This window comes from Prionailurus bengalensis, chromosome D1 (assembly GCF_016509475.1).
Source record: "Prionailurus bengalensis isolate Pbe53 chromosome D1, Fcat_Pben_1.1_paternal_pri, whole genome shotgun sequence".
NCBI lineage: Eukaryota > Metazoa > Chordata > Mammalia > Carnivora > Felidae > Prionailurus > Prionailurus bengalensis.
In genome coordinates, this window is record NC_057346.1 from 58,504,713 (window position 1) to 58,527,273 (window position 22,561).

General features: G+C 38.9%; 1 protein-coding gene across 5 annotated transcripts in view; it reads left to right on the forward strand.

Annotated features, from left to right (window-relative positions):
• FAM168A (family with sequence similarity 168 member A) overlaps positions 1-22,561 on the forward strand; it is a 204,809-nt gene that overhangs the window by 145,226 nt on the left and 37,022 nt on the right. The window lies entirely within an intron of this gene.

A 22,561-nucleotide genomic window follows, 5' to 3' on the forward strand; every position in this document is an offset into this window, starting at 1 on the left:
TCCTTTCCTTTCCTTTCTTCCCTTCCCTTCCCTTCCCTTCCCTTCCCTTCCCTTCCCTTCCCTTCCCTTCCCCTCTCTTCTTCTCTCTTCTTCTCTCCCCTCCCTCCCTTTCCTTCCCCTCCCCTTCCCCTCTCCTCCCCTCCCCTCCCCTCCCCTTCCCTTCCCTTTTCCTTTTCCTTTTCCTTTTCCTTTTCCTTTTCCTTTTCCTTTTCCTTAAAATGTTCTAATGCTGAGAGTGTCCAAGCATCACCAGAGATCTAGAATAGATGCTGAAAAGAAGACAGATATTGGAATCTATCAGATCTGGGGTGGACTCCAGGCTCTGCCACTAATTAGCTGTAGGACCTTGGGTGAGTTCTTTAATTTTTCTCAGTCTCATTTTCTTCAACTCTAAAATAGAGTCATGATCTATACAGATGGTTGGTTCACAGGCCCATGAAAATGTTTATGAAGTCTAAGGCACCATGGCTGGTTCAAATGTGGTGTTCAGTTAACAGTTGTTACAATGCACAACACTAAGTATAACTCTACTGGGGAAAGAATGTGGGGTAAAGAATGAGTGACTTAGATTTAGACCTGATTCTACCATTTAAAAACTGTGTGATGTCAGATAAATTATTAAACTTTCTAGGCCTCAGTACATCATCTGAAAGAAAAAGAAAAAAAGCAACGGGGGTGGGGGGAAACCGTTAGGAATTTATTCTTCACAAGACAGCAGAGAGTAATAAATGTAACTGTAAAAAATGTAAATAGGGCCAGCCATTGATTTGGAGTGAAGTTTCCAAAACCCAATTGGAAAGAATTCTGAAATGTGAGAATAGATGGACCTCTTAAAGTAACCCATAATTTTATAGGTGAGAAGATGGAGAAGTGTTTTGCAGAAATGTTGGAACTGGGTCCCCCTGTTTTGGGTTTGTGTATTCATTGTCTCTTTACCACAGAGCAACATCAAGGTTTTATCTTACATCCTCTCCTGGCTACTTCTCAATCCTCTGCTGGTCCATACCAGCTCACATCCTTTCCCCCACTCCTGTGCTGGGCCCTAAATGAATTTCGTGCTTTCAGCTCACAGCAGTTATCATTGAAATACTTCAAATACCCCAACAAAACACATGACTCTCAAGGTTGGAAAACTAGGAAATTGATCTGTTCAAAGACTTCGTTGTCATTTATCAGTTTTTTTTTTCCTAGAGTGCTTTTTTTGCTTAAAAAAAACCAGTGGATTTAAGAAGTATATTTGTATTTGACACAGTTTTTCAGGTAGAAGACCTTGATAATTAAGCTGATAGTGTGCAGATACAATGAATAATCATTGTAATGTCAGTGAGACTAAAAAAGAGTATCTTTCTCTTCAATGATCCCGGCCTGCACCCTTCACCCTCCTTTGTGAGGATCACCTGATGGAGGTTTTAAGACTAACTATAACTAGTTTGTTCATTGCAAAGAACCTTTTGTGGGGTTTTTCCCCCTCATATTTATTTCTTATAACAAGTCTAGGGAGATAGCCCTTATTTTCCAGATGAAATGATGGGATCAGGCTTCCCAAGGTCACATTGTATAGCAGAACCCAAACCCCAGATTTTCTGCATTACAAAGCAAGTGCTTTTACTGCTCTAGCCAACTTGGCTATCTCTTGGACACCATAGTTATTAGGATCTTAGATGAGCCCAGGAAATGGTGAAAACTACTCCACAAAACTCCCTTCTGATGTTCAGACTGAATGTCTAGTCAGGAAAGACTCCTCAGGTCAATTAATTACTTTCACCTATGACTGAAATAGGTCTCTAAGAAGAATTCTTACTAACTCTTCTCCCTATGGTTACTAGTAATCTCCTTGTTGTTAAATCCAGTGGACCCTTGTCAGCCTTTCTTCTAATTTGACACTTCTATATCATTTGAAACTCCACATTCCTCCCTTCTGGAAGTTTTCTCATTCCTTGCTTTTCATTGATTACAACATAGTCTTTCTGTTTATTTTTCTGTTTGTTTTTCCTTCCTTCCTCTCTGGCTCTTCCTGAATCTGTCTGCTCTCCAGTTTTTCTTTCCCCACTCACCCAGTAAAAGTTGGTGTTGCCCAAGAGCCCACTTTCTCTTTCATCTTAGTTCCAGCTACTGTCTGTAGGCTGATGATTCATAAACTCTAGCTCTACAGCAAACCTCTCTTCTGAGCTTCAGACCAGTTTATTATCTAGCTGTCTTCAGAACCTCTTCTCCATGAATGTCTCCTATTTTGTTTAGATGCATCATGTCTAAAACTGAGCCTATTATCTTTCCTTATAATGCATTTTTCCTTTTATCAGTTTGTAATTAGTACCATCATTCACCTATTCCCTCAAATCAGAAACATAGGAGTCCTTCTTAATACTGCTTTTTCTTTTGCCTTCTAAAGTCAGTTACTAAGTCCTGTCTTTTTTTTTTTAATTGTGGTAAAATACACATAACATAAAATTATTTGACATCTTAAACATTTTTAAGTGTACAGTTCAGTGGCATTAAATACATTCAGATTATTGTGCAAGCATCCCCAACATCCATACATAGAACTCTTTTCATTTTTTTTTCTCAAAATTATTTAAATTCTAGTTGGTTAACATATAGTATAATATTAGTTTCAGGAGTAGAATTTAGTGATTCATCATTTACATGTAATACCCAGTGTTCGTCACAAGTGCCCTCCTTAATACCCATCACCCATCTAGCCCATCTCCCACCCACCTTCCTCCATCAACCCTCAGTTTGTTCTCTGTCTTTTGTAGCCCCCTTTTCCCCTGCCTTCCCATATGAGTGAAATCATGGTATTTGTCTTTCTCTTACTGACTTATTTGCTTAGCATAATATACTCTAGCTCCATCCATGTCATTGCAAATGGCAAGATTTCATTCTTTTTGATGACTGAGTAATATTCCATTATTTGTGTGAGAGGGTGTATATATATATATGTGTATATATATATATATATACACACACACACACACACACATATCTGTATATACCACATCTTTTTAAAAAAAATTTTAATGTTTATTTTTGAGAGAGAGAGAGGACATGAGTGGGGGGAGGGGCAGACACACACACACACACACACACACACACACACACACACAGAATCCAAAGCAGGCTCCAGGCTCTGAGCTGTCAGCACAGAGCCTGACATGGGGCTTGAACTCACAAACCGTGGAGGTCGGACACTTAACCTGCTGAGCCACCCAGGCGCCTCCTATACCACATCTTCTTTATCCATTCATCAGTCGATGGACACTTGGGCTCTTTCCATAGTTTGGCTATTATTGATAATGCTGCTATAAACATTGGAGTGCATGTACCCCTTTGAATCTATATTTTTCTTTTTTTTTTTAAGTTTATTTATTTTGAGAGGGAGAGAGTGAGAACAAGTTGGGGAACAGAGAGAGGGTGACAGAGGATCTGAAGCGGGCACTGTGCTGACAGCAGAGAGCCCGATGCAGGACTTGAACTCAGGAACTGTGAGATCACGACCTGAGCTGACGTTGGACACTTAACCAACTGAGCCACCCAGGCACCCCGTCGAATTTGTATTTTTGTATCCTTTGGGTAAATGCCTAGTAATGCAATTGTTGGATCATAGATTAGTTCTATTTGTAACTTTTTGAGGAACCTCCATACCATTTTCCAGAGTGGCTGCACACTTGCATTCCCAGTAGTGTAAGAGTGTTCCCCTTTCTTCTCATCTTCCCCAACATCTGTTGTTTCCTGTGTTGTTAATTTTAACCATTCTGACAGGTGTGAGGTGGTATCTCATTGTGGTTTTGATTTGTATTTCCCCGATGATGAGTGATGTTGAGCATCTTTTCATGTGCCTGTTAGCCATCTGTTTGTCTTCTTTGGAAAGATGTCTATTCATGTCTTTTGCCCATTTCTTCTTCTTCCCCCCCCCAAGTTTGTTTGTTTGTTTATTTGTTTAGAGAGCATGAACAGGGAAGGAGCAGAGAGAGAATTGGAAGCAGGCCCTGCACTCAGTACAGACGCGGGGTTCTCTAGTACTTACAACCCTTTAATGATACTTCATTGTCCTTTGGTTGAATTGAAAACTCCTTAGTTTGCAAGAGAAGGTTTTTATGACCTGACCATTCACATCCCTCCAGCCCATTTCCTGCTCATCTTATGTGTCTGTATTTTCCAAGTGTGGCTAGTATTATGTTTTTATTTAGAGCTATAATTTCACTAGAGATCATCAGGGCCAATCCTCTTCTCAGGTGAGGAACCTGAGGTTTCGTAAGTGCCAAGGACAACACCTATTACAGTTCACCATGAATTCAATATCTGATTTACCTCTCTCTTCCTAGTACTCAGCCCCTGGCATGCCATGAATATTGACTAAGTATTTTTTAGTCAGATAGATGAACTAACCGATACCAAAACTGGAAGTAGAACCCAAAACTTTGACAGCTGAACTAGTTTTCTTTCTCCTCACCTTATGCTGCTTTTTAACGTTTATTTATTTTTGGGACAGAGAGAGACAGAGCATGAACGGGGGAGGGGCAGAGAGAGAAGGAGACACAGAATCGGAAACAGGCTCCAGGCTCTGAGCCATCAGCCCAGAGCCTGACGCGGGGCTCGACGCGGGGCTCGAACTCACAGACCGCGAGATCGTGACCTGGCTGAAGTCGGACGCTTAACCGACTGCGCCACCCAGGCGCCCCTTATGCTGCTTTTTAATTTCCAAGGCACTTATGTGTAAAACATCTGGCATACAGTTATGCTCTTATTAGGTAGTAAAACATTAGTAGCCATTGTTTTGTTATTAGTCATCATTATGGGCATACCTTATTTTATTGTGCATCACAAATAGTGCATTTTTTACAAACTGAAAGTTTGTGGCAACACTGAGACAAGCAAGTCTTGACACCATCTTCCCATTAGCATTTGCTTGTTTCACGTTTCTGTGTCACATTTTGGTAATTCTTAAAATATTTCGAACCTTTCCATTACTATATTGTTATGGTGATCTGTGATCAGTGATTACAGCTTGCTGAAAGCTTAGATGATGGTTTATATTTTTTAGCCATAAACTATTTTTAATTAAGGTTTGTACATTGTTTTTTTTAGACATAATGCTACTGCACACTTAATAGACCACACTATAGTGTAAGCATTACTTTTATATGCACTGGGAAACAGAAAAGTTCGTTTGGCTCACTTCATTGCAATGTTTACTTTATCGCAGTGGTCTGGAACTGAACCTACAGTATCTCCAAGGTGTGCGTGTATATCACCATCTCCTGGCACAGTGACTTAGTGCAGAATAGACTTAGTGAATTTTGAAAGAAGGAAGGGAAGACAAGAAGAAAGAAGTTAGTAGCCCTCTGTCATGGCAAGGAGAGTCTGGGACAGGTAGCCAATGTGGAAGAGATTGTTCTTGCTTTGTAGGTGAATGAACTGAGGCCCAGAACATTTAATTTGGATAATCTATTGTGACTGGTCAACCCCTCTGTATGGACTAAATGGAATAGGGAGATTTTTCTACTTACGAGTTTTGTATAGATAGCACAGATCTTCAGGGGAAACAAACTTGGTTTATAGCAAATTTTCTTTTTTCAAACAATGATAGTTGAAGTCTGATGATTCCTTTGAGCTTCTTAGCAAGGAAGAGCTGTCCTCAAACCTCCTAATGTTAACTATGTAGTCAGCCTTGGACAGGCTCATTTTGGGTCTTGGCTTCTTTGGTAACAAAGCCAGATTTGACTTTTAAAAACAAAAATTGGGGGCGCCTGAGTGGCTCAATCGGTTGAGTGTCCAAGTTTGGCTCAGGTCATGATCTTGCGGTCTGTGAGTTCGAGCCCCGCTTTGGGCTCTGTGCTAACAGCTCAGAGCCTGGAGCCTGCTTCGGATTCTGTGTCTCCCTTTCTCTCTGCCCCTCCTCCGCTCATGCTCTGTCTCTCTCTCTCTCTGTCAAAAATAAATAAACATTCAAAAAAATTTAAAAAAAACAAAAATTGACTCACCAATGACAGATATCTTCTGAAGCTTGAAAAAACAGGGCCCACAAAACTCCTGATAATAATAAATAAGAGGTACAATACTTTACAACTTAGAAAACTTTTTACCATTTGTAATTTCATTGAGTCCTCACAACAGTACTATGGGTAGAAATTTTTATTTTTTATTTTTTTTAATGTTTACTTTTGAGAGAGAGAGACAGACAGACAGACAGACAGTGTGTGAGTGGGGGAGGAGCTGAGAGAGGGAGACAGAATCTGAAGCAGGCTCCAGGCTCTGAGCTGTCAAAACATCCAGGTGCCCCTAGAAATTTTTATTAAAACATCCATTTTATAGGTGAAGACTCAGGTTAATAAATATGTGCAACTTTATGCTGTTAGTAAATTGCAGCGATGCTCTTCCTATTCCACCAAGCTGTCAGGCAAAGCCTCTCTGGGTTTTGGAGAGAACACAAGAAGTGAGTGTGTCTGCCTCTGATACATAATGTGTGATGTCAACACAAAAAGCAGATGGATTAAATCTTGTCTGGGCAAGAATCATGCACTTTAAACTAATTTGCTGTTGGCTTATGACAGATTTACTTTCCTGGATCACAAAATGATTTCCCACTTCTGTAGAAAAGATCAACCTTTTCCCCCAAAGAAAGAAGTGTTGGTCGTGGTGTTGGATTATTATTTCCTTGCTCCTTCTTGGCTTCCTGTTTTCTGTAGTTGTTCATTTATTTCATGTCTTTCTAGACTGTGAGCTCTTTGAGCAGCAGTCATGTACCTTCTGTGCCTAGAACAGAGCAGACAGCTAGTTACTCATTAAATATTCATTGGATTAAGTTATTTATCATTATGTTTATATTATAATGTTACTCTTGCTGTTGATAATTATTATAGTAATAATAACCATTAATGACTGTCAGTGCAGTGCCACGCACTTTACAGACATTGTCTCCAATTCTCATAATAACCGTACAAGGGAGAACTGTTATCCTTATACATATGAAGGAATAAGGTTCAGCTTATTAAGTAACTTGCTGAAGGTCATGTAGCTTTTAAGTGTCACCTTAAGCGAAATATAAGTAGACTTACATTTTTTTTTGCTTTATTGTGGCAAAATATACATAAAAATTACCATTTTAGCCATTTTAAGTGTATAATTTAGTGGTATTAAGTACCTTTACAGTGTTGTGTGACCATCTCCACTATTTCCAGACTTTTTCATCATCCCAAACAGAAACTCTGTGTCCATGAAATAATAATTCCCCATTCCCCCCTCCCTCTAACCCTTGGAAACCTCTAAATCTCTGTCTCTATGAATTTGCCTATTTGAAATATTTCACATAAATGGAATCATATAATATTTGTCCTTTTATTTGGTTTATTTCATTTAGCACAATGTTTTCAAGGTTCATCCATGTTGTAGCTTGTATCGAGATTTCATTCCTTTTTATCACTGAATAATATTCCATATAATGTATCTGTCACATTTTGTTTATCCATCTGTTTCTTTAAATCCTCTGGAACAAACTTCAGCCCAGGGAGGTTGGACCATGGCTGCAAGCCTCTGTCCGCCCCTCAGCCATCAAAGGCAAACTCGTAAACCCTGTATTTGGAGGACAAGGTCCTTCTTGCCCACCCTAGATGAAAAAACTGACACAAGGAGCTTAAATGACTTTTCCAAGGTCATAAAGGATTTCATTAGTTTTGCCAGGCTTTAAAGACCCTCCTCTGACCTCTATCTTATGCTGAATGAGGGGAAGACCTAGAATAAATAGTTTCTTTATTTTGGCTCACTTCCCTCATTCAAAAAAGTAGGAGGTTGCCTTAGGAGCTGTTAAAGGGAAAGGTAAGCCAAGTGGGTGCCCCTTTCCCCTCCGGTAGAGATCTGTTCATGCCCATTTTATGTATTAGGCTTCTGGATGAGGTTTTGTTTGACAAAAAGGGTTCTGCTGCTACAGTAGGGAGCTAAATGAACTGCTCAAGATGAACTCTGACCTTCTAATTCTCTTATACACCCTGTTCTTCAAAGTGTGAGATTATCAATCAGCTTTGTGAAGACAACACATACAGTGTGTCTTTTGTGTGTATTGCCCCTCTATTGACTCTCCACCTTAACCAGCACAGATTAAGAAGGGGAAAGACAGACATGTAAGCAGACAGTTACAGCACACTGAGATAAATGCTGTCGCAAGGGGATGTGCCATTGTGTTCCAAGAGTCTAACCTAATAAATAGATGTACAGATTGCCATGAAAACTTGGTGGGTATGTGGGAGGGGCCACAACTCTGGCAGAGGTTGTGTCAGGAAAGGCTTCTGAGAAGTCAAGCATGGAACTAGGTCTGGAAGCATGAAGAGAAGCCGAGTTCCAGGTCTGCTGCTAATGACTCAAGACACTGGAGCAAGGCCTGCCCATCTCTCTTGCCTTGCCTTCCCTTCCCATCCAGGCTGAGGGGCTTAGATGTGTTGTTTAGCAATTTGCCTTCCAGCTCTAACATTCTGGGCATTAATCTATAAATTTTTGTTAGCCTTCTTTCATTAAAACAACTGGCTAACTCATTCCCTTAAACTATTTCTTTTGCTTCTTGAACAAAATTTTCTGTGCCCCTTCTTGGAATCCCTGGTGTTGATGAAGATTTCAGAAACAGGGAAGATGCAGTCAGCTGAGAACCCTCTCCTATAGTGACTGTGCCTTCTATCATCTCAGGGCTTCTTGCCCCAGAGCTCCTGACCTTCTTGGAAAAGATCAGTAGGAAACCATGAAAGCCTTTTCATAAGTGTCCTCCTATGAAAGGTCGGATATAACCATAGTCACCACTAGGGCCCTTGTCCTTCTGATTAAGCTCATGCAATTTAATTTCATTTTCTATTAGTTACTTATGGTTCTTAGTCAATGAAAATATAATTTTGTGGCTGTGACTACAGCTGAAAATTGGCAAAATATCGATAAAGGACTTGAATTTTTGGCCGTGCTACGTAGATTCTCATTGGAATGATGACTTTTGCTTAATGTAGTGGGGAGAGTCTCTGCTAGAAGTCAGAGACCTGAGTTTGACCCCTGGCTCTATCTCTAACTGAAAACTTAAACAAATAACTTTATTTGGGAGGACCTTAGTTTCCTCCTCTATAAAGTAAGAATAATAATACCTACCTTATCTATCACTTGTTTGTAAGAGTTTAAGGAGATAATTGATCAGTAAGAGCTTTTTATTTTTTTTCAACGTTTTTTTTTTTTTTGGTTTTTTTTTTTGGGGGGGGGACAGAGAGAGACAGAGCATGAATGGGGGAGGGGCAGAGAGAGAGGGAGACACAGAATTGGAAACAGGCTCCAGGCTCCGAGCCATCAGCCCAGAGCCTGACACAGGGCTCGAACTCACGGACCGCGAGATCGTGACCTGGCTGAAGTCGGACGCTCAACCGACTGCGCCACCCAGGCGCCCCAGTAAGAGCTTTTTAAATGAGACAAAGCTAATTAGGAGTGAGCTGCTGGGTCCATGATTGTTCTTATCCTGGGGGTTAACTCCTTGGGCAGACTGAGGCCAGGGAGGCCTGGAGGTTGATGAGACTAGCTACTTTACTGGTGCTGAAATTCTTTTTTGAAGGGAACTCCCTGGCGAATGGGGGCAAAATTGGCCTGCTTCCTGGGAGTTCTACTTCCCAAGGAATCACAGGGTTTCTGGGGAGCAACTGGAAAAGTCCAGAGGTTGGAAAAAAGGGATACCTGGGTAGAGAGGACACCTTTATCTACCCTAGACACTACAGAGTAAGTTGGTTTCTCCTGTGGAAGCATTAGTAATAACTAACAGCTATCTATTATTACCAATAATGGTTGCTGTTTGTTGGTCATCCATTACTGGCCATGCACAGTATTTTGGAAACTTTCCTACCCAAGTGTACTTGACATCAGAGAACAAATTCATCTCTGAATCAGTGGGGGGAATATAGCCCAGAGCGGATCTCCAAGGTTAAAAATTACTTGAAGCCCCTGCATTATCTTCAAACTGCATAAGAATTTTGCCTTAAGTCATCATTATATAGTCATAGTTGTTTTCTGTACAACAGATAATTTAAATTGTTTACCCTCTGGTATAATTACCTTACCAAGAAAGTACACTATATTTGCTCATTTACCCTTTAGTATACTGTTGAGTACCCACAGGGGTTCCTGTGCCCAGTTTGAGAACTGTATCATCATTATTTTAGTTAACCTTTATTTTCCAAAGTTTTTATTGATATAGACACAAGTTAAGGAAGATGGAAAGACTTGTCCCTATCACAGAGTAGTGGAGCCAGAATCAAGTCTAAGTTTGGATATTCCATTCTCTTAATCACTGAGTTACTTGTCTATATTATTTACTGCCTTAGAATTGTTTATATTTCTGGAACACTTATTCCTCTCATAGGCAATTACTGTGTCCTCAGTGCTTAACATAGTGCCTAATTCAAAGTAAACTCTTGGGGCACCTGGGTGACTCAGTTAAGTGTCCAGCTTTGGCCAGATCATGATTTCGCAGTAGGCAGGTTCGAGCCCTGCGTCAAGCTCTGTGCTAACAGCTGGGAGCCTGGTACCTGCTTTAAATTCTGTGTCTCCCTCTTTCTGTCCCCCTGCCCCGAATCATGCTCTGTCTCTCTCTCTCTCTCAAAAATAAATGTTTAAAAAATTTAAAAAAAAGGACAAAGTAAACTGTTGATTGGTTGAATGATTAAATGGCAAATGATCAAGCCTCTAATAATGAAGCCTTTTCAGAGGTCCATAAGTATCTGGCAAATTGACCTCAGAGTTTAGAATAAATGTTTTTCTCTTAACTCTTCTCTAAACCAGTGATGCACAGTTAGCTCTAAGCCAGTACTTCCACACAGAAAATGATGGTATTTGTAGAGAACTCTGGATAAACAGACAAGGCCACGAGGGAGTTCCTGTGCCCTACTTCCTTCCCAGACACCCTATGTGCTTAAGGAATCAGTGTCTCAATTCACCTGTAACCCATTGACAGCTCCTGAGCTACCATGAATGGTATCTAAGAATTATCCGGTTTTTATTTGTCTTACCATTTCCCCAGTATACACTCATACACATTCTATCTGCTCCATCTTTGTACCTATCCATCCCTCATCATTGCTGTCATGAACACAGTTGTGTTGTGGAAAAAGGTTGAGAGTTTGGACCAAATTGTGGCTTTCCAAAGTCTCTGTGACCTCTGTGGCTTCTAAGTATAGTCCCAGGTGTAGGAATTTGTTAGAGATGAGAATTATTAGGCCCTACCCCAGACCTCTGGAATCAGAAACTCAGGAGGTGGTTCCCAGCAAGCTATTTTCACAAGCTCCCTAAATGATTCTGATGCTCCTATCTGCCATCTAGTAACTGTTCAATAAATGACATTCTCTTCTCTCCCAGTTCTTTGAGGTTATCTAGAAATCTTGCCATCATTAATTCCATAATTTCTCTGAGACATGCCCTTTGAGTTCCAAACAGCTTTAGAACAGAGATCATGTGTCATCTGTGACAGGGATGGCTGGCCCCTTCTCAGACAGATTGGGAGGTCTATGAACAGGCAGTCTAAACCCTGGATATGGGAATAGAAACTACAGCTTCCAGCATGATAGCCAGCAATCGTATCTTTTTCCCTGCACATGTTAGGAAAACTAAATAATTGGCCCCTAAAATTGGCTTTAAAAGGACTCATGTTGGGTGAGGTCAAAAGTGTGATTACTTGAAAATTGCTCTGCTGGTGGGGAAGGTACTTGAATTTAAGTGTCTAAATCAGATTTTTGCTATTACTGCTCTCAGCAGGAAAAGAGGCAGAAAAATCAATAGTCCGTGGTTTTGTTTAAGCTACAAAACCACACTTCTTGCCTCCAAAGGTCTCTGGCTTCCAAAGATTTCGTCTTTCACTGTCACCACAGGTGCTGTCACGATTTTAAGTTTATGCTGAGTTCCTTGAACTCTGTCCTCTTATGTGTGCATGGTAGGAGGCCTGGAAGCTTTGTGGTACCATGAGATAGGTAGGTATGAGCATCCAAGACCTGGCTCCAGACCTTCCTTCCCTTTTCCCTCCTTAGGGTAGACCCTGAGCTGGGAGAATTGAATTCAGAAATGCAGACAAGAGGGCTGGACACAGTGTCCAAAGGGGTGGCCTCTTCCTGAGCAGCTACATTATGATTTTAGGTTACTGGCAATCCTTGAGTTTCCAGAGGAGCTTGGAACTTTGAAGAAGAATGCTGAATGACTGATATTATTTTAATCATTTCATTATTTGAGTACCCATTCCCTAAGAAGTCCAATGCTAAGTGTTTCTCATATAGCTTAATGGTTAAGGCTGCTTATTTTTGAGTCTTAGCTCCATCATTTGATTACTTTATATCACTTATACAAAGTATAAGTGCCTGAAGTATAAATACCTGAAGATGCTACTGGAAAACTTGACTATTTGTAGCTTAAACAAAGTATATTTTTCTTACATAAAAAAAAGTCTGGAGGTCAATGACTGATGGCATTGATTTATTAGGTCAGTGACTTCAGGACCAGTATTCTGTGACTCTTTTGGCTTTCCTCTTTTTTTTTTTTTTTAAGTTTATTTATTTATTTTGAGGGACAGAGCAAACAGGGTAGGGGAAGAGAGAGAGAAGGAAGAGAGAGAATCCCAAGCAGGCTCCTCATTGTCAGCACAGTGACCAGTGCAGGCTCGAACCCACGAACTGTGAGATCATGACCCAAACTGAAATCAAGAGTGGGATTTTTAGCACTTTTTTGCACCTGTTGGCTTTCCCCTTTTGATCTAAGATGGCTGCTATAGCTGTATCATGTCTGTGATTGAGGGAGGAAAAAGGGAGTATAGAGGAACATCAGTAATGTTTGTCCTTTTACTAAGAAAGCAAAGGCTTTCCCACAATTCTCTCAGGAGATTTCTGTGTAGATCTCGTTGGTCAGAATTGGGCCACTTGGCTAATTTTAAGTTCTGGGAAGGCTGGAAAAATGAGTTTTTAGCTTTGCCAGCCTGAATAGTCAAAGAGCAGAGGGGGCTGGGAATGAGCATTGAGTTAGCTCACCCACGGTCTACCCTACCACAGTGGCCTCAGCAAGTAAATGGCTTCCCTGGCTGGTTTCCTCATCTATAAAATAAAGATAGTAGTAGAACCTACCTTATGAAGGAGCTGTGAGGGTTAAATGACATCAGTGTAAAGTGCTTAGCATAATACTTGACACATAATAAGTAATAATATTGTTTTATTACTAATATTATTTCAGCTTCATAAAGTAATTGTTATTATCCCATTTTACATAAGAGGAGGCTGAAGGTCTGTGAGTGGAATAACGTGCCAGAATTCAGAGTCTGAAATGGCAAAACTGGTTTAGAGCCTATATCTGAATCTAAATTCCACACTTCCTTTTTCTGCACTGCGAGTTGAGTCAGCAGGGAAATGAAGGTTGTTTGATGAGTCTACCTTGGCACACCCAGGGCACTAGCCACACACTTGGTGAATAGAGTGTGAAGGCAACTGAAAAAAATAGATTTGGACAGTGAGAGCCCCAGCAGAAACCCCTGTCGGTGACATATAAGGACAAAGAGAACCACAACTTAGGGAGTTATCACAGGACTGATACTAGATCCACCAAACTGGGGGATGAGAATTTGAGAAAACCAATTTGGAAATATAATTTGATAAGAACTGTAAGAAAAGCCAGTTGTGGGGGGTAGTCAGAAGGGGCCCCTACTCTAGCCTCAAGGGAGGAAGGTCAAGGCAGACTTTCTGGAGAATGAAATAAGGTGAAGGGCAAGGGAAGGACAATCAAGCATTGAAGACATCCTGAACAGTGACCTAGAAGCAGAACAGTCAAATGGAGTATGCTAGAACAGCTTTGGGTTTGGTGTTGGTAAAGTGTAAAATGCCAGGCCAGAGTTGCCATGAGGGGAAATGGGACATCTAGGTGGATAGAAGACTTGGAGGGTTATTATGCCATGCTAAGAACTTTGCAACTTTATCCATAGCAATATCTTTATCCTTCTTTGGATATTTGTTTGGAACTTTTATTCTTGGCCACCAGAATGGTTTAGGCATGATGGATAGATTGGCATTTTCAAAAGATCTCTCTGGATATGTGCAGAGAATGGATTAGAGGGAGAGAAAATGGAGGTTAGAACACAAGTTAGGAGCTCTTTAAAGAGGTCAGTTGAGAGACCTGAACTAAGGGTGGTATTTAGGATGGACAGGAAAAGACACTCTTGAGACATTTTTAGAGAGAACACTATCTGGCATACAGTAGACATTCAGCATTTGTGGAATATGAATTAATAATTTAGGACTTGATACTGGATTCGGGAAGTGAGGGAGAAAGAAGAATCAGGCTTCCTCTGACTTAGGTGACAGGTTGCATGGTTATGCCTTTCACTGAGTTCTCCGGAGTACCAGGGCTAGCATATGTCTGGGAGCTTTCCTTGTAATTTCTCAGGTAATTTCCTCATAACCCTTTGGGAATCCCCCTTTTTCCTAGTGCTAGGACTTCTAAACCCAATACGTGTTGGTAATGATGGGGCAAGATAATGCTATTCCCGTTCTACAGATTTGGAACCTGAGGTGCAGAGTAGTTAAGTAACTTGCCGAGGTACTCAGTTAGCTTACAGCATGTTGCCTGTTAGAGCATATTGCCTTTATGTGAGACTCTTGAACTTCCCATTGTAATTTCAACTGATTATAGGCCATAATAAAATAAGCAATAAAATTCAGAAGATTAGATTGATCTAATTACTCAGCTGTTAAAATGAGGCCATGAGTTAATCATAATTCAATGCACCTTCTAATTCAATCCAATAGTGTACAATATCATTTGCATTATACAAAGAAAGGTCTACTGATGCCTCTTTAGTGTTAAAAGGAAGAAATAAAATAACTCATAAAAATAGAATCCACTATTCCTTTACCCTTATTCTTCTTTATTAGATAGATCTGGGGTCAGTCTTGTCACTTGCATAACTGTGAACCTCAGTTTTCTTATCTGTAAAATAGGGGAGATTTTCATTTAACAGTAGCTGTTGTTATTTTGCAGACACAGAAATGGAGATTCAGAATTTGATAAGGATTATAAGGGTCTTACCCGGGTCACACAGTACTTTAGTGGCAGCTCTAAACAAAAAATATGTTGAAATGGAAGCATTTTGGGGGGAATCTTTGAAGACATGTTCCATATTTCAGCTTATTTGAAAACCCAGTCCTGGTGTGCATGTCATACCATCTTCTACCTTCTTCCTTTAGGACCTCACTCGTGAGCTCATAAGTCTCTAGGAACATCAGTCTTAAATTTGTAGAGCCCAAAAAGAGTTTTTAGGACATTTTTACATAAAGCTGGAAAATATAAGTAGCTGAATCCTAGTCCTGGCTCTGCCTGAAGGATGAGTAGCAGTTATTTGGAACAGATGACATATCTAACCAATAGGAGATTAATGGAATCTACCTAAGTGTCCATTAATATAAACATTTTGTGGTTTCTGTTGTTATTTTTCTTTATTTCCAAAACAATGTGCTCATTTTAGAAAACTCAGGAAATACTGAATATGAGAAAAAAAAATCCATAGTTCATCTGATCCAGAGACCGTCACTGTTAACACTTTGGTATATCTTTTTTTTCCCTAGAACTTGTAAAATAAGCACACATACACATTATTTTTCAATAAAAATGAGATTATATGCTGCGCACTGTCCTGTAACACCTTAATTTATTTAAGGAAGTTTGAGTTGTTGGGTTATTTAGATTTGTCTCATAATGCCCTGTTGACAGACATTTAGGTTTCTTTAACTCTCACTATTAACCAGTAGCACAAAGCAGAAATAATAGACTGAAAATGAATGAGAAAAATGCAAAAATGTGGGGATACTTTCATTTATAAATTTTTTTAAAGAGACAAAAATGCTTTATAATGTATAAAAGATTGTAAGTATACATAAACCCAACAGTACACAAAAAATTACCTATATTCAAAGCATAGTGACTGGTTCGATGTTTGCATAAAGAGCCACACTAACTAGGTAGGATCTTGCTTTTGTCCAGCTTTGTGTTTGGCCAAGCAATAATAGGTTTAATCACCAGGAGTCATGTAAGGGGGAGGGAAAGGCAGGAGGTAAGGGACGTGATTGAGGATCTAGAAGATTTTCATTAAATAAGACCATTTAGGGAACGTTTAATGAAAAGGATAGGGGTGGGGACTAACATTTATTGAAGTACTTACTACTCTGTACCAAGTTTTGTGCTAGGTATTTTGCATGCTAAGTCTTAATTTTCTACCCTGTAGTATATTATAGCCCTGTGTTCTTGAGGCTCAGGTAAAGAGACTTGCCTATGATTTCATGTCTGGTTAGTGGTACACTGGACTTTTGAATCCACATTTGCCTGCCTTCAGAGCACCTGTTCTTCCTGCTGGACTATGATGGCTCCCATAAGAGAGCCAGAGCAGGAGATTCTTTCTCCCGATTCTCAGAAGGAATGAGTCCTTTCCAAAAAAAAATTCCTATGGATCCTCTTACCTCCTTAGGCTGTCATCTCCTCTCTTTTCCTTTACTGTCAACATCTTTACTCACTTTTCAACACAGCCTGCTGTTCCGATGCCTTCATTAAATCTGCTATATATAAAATAAAAAGGCAGATATTGCCATACTGGATTTAAAACAAAATCAGGATCCAACTGTATACCGTCTACAGGAGATACCACTTTAGATTCAAAGATACAAAAATGCTGAAAGTAAAAGAATGGAAAAAGATAATGTAATAGCAACCATAAGAAAGCTAGAATGGTTATACTAATATCAGACAGACTCTAAAACAACCCCCCCAAAAATGTTACTGGAGATAAAAAGGGATATTTTATAATGATAAAGGGTCAATCCAGCCTGAAGATGTAATGGTTATATATGCACCTAACAATAGAGCCCCAAAATACACAAAACAGAAGGTAACAGAAATGAGGAGCAAAAGAGATAATTCAGCCGTTATAGTTGGAAACTTCAGTACCTCACTTTCTTTGACCTAACTTTCTTTGACCTCACTTTCTTTGACCACTGCATCCTGCTGACTTCCAGTACCTCACTTTCAATAATAGAACAACCAGACACAAGATCAACAAAGAAATGGAAAACTTGAACAACATTGTATACCAACCATATCTAACCAGTATCTGTAGGACAGTCCAACAGTAGAATATAATTCTTCTCAAGTACACGTGAAACTTTCAGGATAGACCATATGCTGAGCCATAAAACAACTCTCAATACATTTAAAGTATTGAACTCATACAAAATATGTTCTCCAACCACAGTGGAGTGAAACTAGACATTAAAAATAGAAGAAATTTAAGAAATTCACAATTATGTGAAAATTAACACACTCCTAAATAACAAGTGGGTCAAAGAAGAAATCATGAGGGAAATTAGAAAATACTTGGAATGAATTAAACACAGCACACCAGAATTTATGGGTGTAGTTAAAGTGGTACTTAGGAAATTTATAGCTGTAAATGCCTGCATTAAAAACAAATAATTAATTCACCCTAACATATTGGGGGAAAAAAGAGCAAACTAAACCTAAAATAAGGGAAAGGAAGGAAATAATAAGGATTAGAGCAGAAATAAAAGAAATTTAAAAATAGAAAAACAAAGGTGTCTGGGTGGCTCCGTTGGTTAAGTGTCGACTTCTGAGTTGGCTCAGGTCATGATTTCAGGATCATGAGATTGAGCTCCGTGTGTTGGGCTCTGCGCTGGGCAGATTCTCTCTGTCCCTCTTCCCCTCTCCTGCTCTCTTGCACATGCTGTCTCTCTCTTTCAAAAGAAAAGGAAAGGAAAAGAGAAAAGGAAGGGGAAAAGGAAAGAGGGGAGGGAGGGAGGAAATAGAAAAAAAATCAATAAACTGAAAGTTTATTGTTTTTCAGCAGATCAACAAAGTTGGCAAACTTTTATCTAGACTGATCAAGAACAAAAGGGAGAAGACTCAAATTACTAAAATCTGGAATGATACAGGAGACTTAACTCCTGACTTTACAAAAATAAGGATTATAAGGGAATACTATGGACAGTTGTATGCCAACAAATTAGATACCTAGGTGAAATGGACATATTACTAGAAATACACAAACTATCAATGCTGATTTATGAAGAAATAGAAAATCTGAATGGACTTAATAACAAGTAAGTGGAATTAGTAATAAAAAAAAAAATTCCCCCAGAGGAAAGCCCAGAACCAGATAGTTTCACTGGTGAGTTCTGACAAACATTTAAACAAGAATTAACACTAACTGTCCACAAACTTTCAAAAACAGAACACTTTCTAATTCCTGTGAGACTAGTTTGTGTTGTTTTGATACCAAAACCAGACAAAGACATCACAAAAAACTATAGAACCAGTATCCCATTTGAATACAAATGCAGAAGTCCTCAACAAATACTACCAAAATGAGTCCAATAAGTTATAGAAAGGATTATATTATACACTGTGACCAAGTGGGATTTATCCCAGGGGTGCAAGATCCATTCAGCATAGGAAAATCAATCAGTGCAGTGCATCATATTAAAAGGTTAAATGACAAAACCCACATAATCTCAGTAGACACAGAAAAAGCATTTCCCAAACTCCAGTACCCTTTAATGATTAAAAAAACAAAACAAAACAAAGAAACGGCCCAACAAATTAGGAATAGAAGGGAACTTCCTCAGTCTGACAAAGGACATTTATGCAAAACCCATGGCTATTACTACACTTAGTTTTAAAAGGCTGAATGCTTTTCTTCTGACACTGAGAATAAGAGAAGGATGTGCAGTCTTACCCTTTCTATTGAACACTGTATTGGAGGATCTAACTAGGGCAATGGGGTAAGAAAATGAAATGAAAAGTAAAAGTATTTGTATTTGCAGATGATGCAATCTTGCATGTACAAAATTCTGAGGAACCCACAAACTGATAGAACTAATAAATGAGTTCAGCAAGGTTATAGGATACAGGATCAATATATAAAAATCAGTTGTATTTCTATAGTTATAATAAGCAACCCAAAAATAAAATTAAGAAAACCATTCCATGTACAGCATTATGAATTTATAGCAAATGAATTGAATAAAAGTACTTAGGGATAAATTTAACAAAAGAAGTGTAAAACTTATACTTTGAAAACTCTAACATGTTGAAAGAAACTAGGATCTAAATACGTGGAAAAACATCCCATGTTCATGGATTGAAAGACTTAATATTTTTTAAGATGGTAATAGTTCCTAAATTGATCTACAGATTCAAAATAAACCCTATCAAAATTCTAGCTGGTTTGTTTGCAGATTTTGACAAGATGTTAATAAAATTCATGTGGAAATTCAAAGGACCCACATTAGCCAAAACAATCTTGAAAAAGAACAAAGTTGGAGGACCCACACTTCCCAATTTCAAAGCTTATTAGAAAGCTACAATAATAAATGTGGATTTATTGTGACTTTTGCCACAATGTGATTTTGGCATAGGGGTAGACATATGCATCAGTGGAATAGAATTGAGTATCCAGAAGCCAGCTGTCACATTTATGGTCAATTTTCAACAAGCATACCAAAAACAAATCAATAGAGAAAGAATAATCATTTCAACAAATGGTGCTGGGACACTGTATATCCACATATGAAAGAATGAAGTACTTCCCATGATATGCAAATATTAACTTAAGATGGATCCAAAGCCCTAAATATAAGAGCTAATGCTATAAAACTTATACAGGAGAGCTTGGAGGTAAATCTTTGTGAGCTTAAGATTTGGCAGTGGTTTCTTAACTATATAACACCAATAGCACAAACAGCCAAAAGAAAAAAAATAGATAAATTGGAATTCATCAAAAGTAAAAAGTTTTGGGGGCACCTGGGTGGCTCAGTCGGTTAGGCATCCAGCCCTTGATTTTGGCTCAGGTTATAGTCTCACAGTTCATGAGAACGAGCCCTGCATCAGGCTCTGTGCTGACAGCGTGGAGCCTGCTTGGGATTCTCTCTCTCCCTCTCTCTCTGCTCCTGCCCCTCCCTTGCTTGTGTGCACTCTCTCTCAAAATAAACATTTAAAAAATAAGTTAAAAAAAATAATAAAAGTAATGTTTTTAAAAAAGGGGAAAACTTTTGTGTTTCAAAGGACATTCAAGAAAGCAAAAAGACAGCCTACAGAATGGGGTAAAATATTTGCAGATCATCTGTCTGATAAGACATCTAGTTCTAGATTGCATCTAGAATATATCAAGAACTCTTAACAACTCAATAATAAAAAGACAACCCAATTAAGAAATATGCAAAGAACCTGAATAGATAATTCTTCAAAGAAGACATACAGATGGCTAATAAACACATGAAACAGTTCCTACATAATTATCAGGGAAATGCAAATCAAAACTACAATCAGATAGCACTTTACACCCCTAGGATGGCTGTAATCAAAAAGTCAGGTAATAACAAGTGTTGACAAGGATGTGGAGAAAGTGAAAACTCATACTGCTGGTGGGAATGTAAAAAATGGTGTAGCCACTTTAGAAAACAGTCTTGTCAGTCCTCAGATGGGTTCCTGTCTCTGACTGTGCTTATATTGTTCTTTTGGTTTTATTTTATTTGGATGTCATTCCTCTTATCTTTGCCTGCCAGAATCCTGCCACCTCACAAGACCCACCTCAGAAATCCAGTTTCCCAATTGCTAGGTTGTATATCTTTATCTGGTATTGCCAAATTGCCCTTCAGAATGCTTTTACTGATTCCCATGGTTTTAGATCCTTCCCAACACTTGCTATTGTGAAACTTTAAAATTTTTGTCACTCTGATAGGTGTGAAATGATATTTTATTCCATGTATTCACATTTTGCTGATTACTAGTATGATTGAACATCTTTTCCCTTTCTCCTCCTTTTCCCTAGTCATTTTGAGTGATTTCTTCTGTGAATACTGTGATTAGATGTTATTGGCTTATTTTCATTTCCTTGTTGATTAAATATGAGTTTTTTACTCTGGATACATTTGTTACAAATATCTTTTCTCTGTACTTGTTTTTTAACTTTGTTTAAATTTTAGTGAGTTAAATTTATCAACCTTTTGTGGTTTTTCCTTTTGATTTCATCTAAGAAATACTTTCTAATCCCAAGTTCAAACTATACTCTCCTATTTTCCCTAATAGTTTTAAGTGTTGTTGTTGTTGTTGTTGTTGTTGTTGTTGTTGTTGTTTTAATATTTAAGTTTTTGGTCTTTCTGGAATTGGAGAAGTATGAGATGGGGATCAAATTTTTTCTTCACATGGAAAAAGCAAGTATTCTATGTTTTACTGAATTTAAACAAGATCTTCCCTTTCCAGATCTCTTAAAACAGCATAGTAGAATAAAAAAGTGAATTGACATGGGAGGAAAACGAATTTATGGACTAACTCATCAATTTGCAAAATTTCATCTTGCTCTTTTATTTCTTTTTAGAAAATAAATACAGGGAGGGTGGGAATCACTCACCAAACAATCTAAAGTATTGAGACCTCCCTTCATAGATGCCAAAAAAAAAAAAAAAAAAAAAAAAAAGGCAGCAGCACACTCCTGGAGTGGAGATTGAGACAGAATAGGCCATCTGCTTTCCATTAAAATTTCTCCCATACCCCATGCTGACAGGGAGGGAGCTTTGGAGATACTGTTAGATTTGTAAAAGAATTTTTTTTCCCTTCAGAAATAGTACACACTTGGCCTTATGTACTTACCTAAGGAATAATTTTATTATTAGTTTTAACAATCTATTCTTTCTCTCTCTCTCTCTCTCTCTCCCCCCCCCCCCCGCCTCTATATATATAATTTATTGTCAAATTGGTTTCCATACAACACCCAGTGCTCATCCCAACAGGTGCCCTCCTCAATGCCCATCACCCACTTTCCCCTCTCCCCACCCCCCATCAACCCTCAGTTTGTTCTCAGTATTTAAGAGTCTCTTATGGTTTGCCTCCTTCCCTCTCTGTAACTTTTTTTCTCCCTTCCTCTCCCCCCTGGTCTTCTAAGTTTCTCAGGATCCACCTATGAGTGAAAACATATGGTATGTCTTTCTCTGCCTGACTTATTTCACTTAGCATAATACTCTCCAGTTCCATCCATGTTGCTGCAAATGGCCAGATTTCATTCTTTCTCATTGCCAAGTAGTATTCCATTGTATATATAAACCACATCAAAACAAACAAACAAACAAACAAACAAACAGACATCTTTTTCCATTCATCAGTTGATGGACATTTAGGTTCTTTCCATAATTTGGCTATTTAACAACCTATTTTCTTATCTTTTTTCATTGATGATACTGCTTTTGCACTAAAGGCATGCCATGTTAAACCTGCTCTGGCTTTAGCAGCCTTCTTCTTCTAGTGCTCATCCAGGATGAATGACCCACACAGGTTACTGGCTTTTTAACTAGAGGGTAAGTCCTCCCTGGAGATGCAACACAGGTCAGAGCACAATTGATTACTGGATATTTCTCAGAGGGAGTTGCCTTGCCCTAAACTGGGAAGAACAGTGCCTTACTTACCACCCTTAAAATTCCATGGGGCTCACTAGTGGGAGTCTGGGTGGGTAGGCCTTGCCAGTGTTTAGGCTACCTCA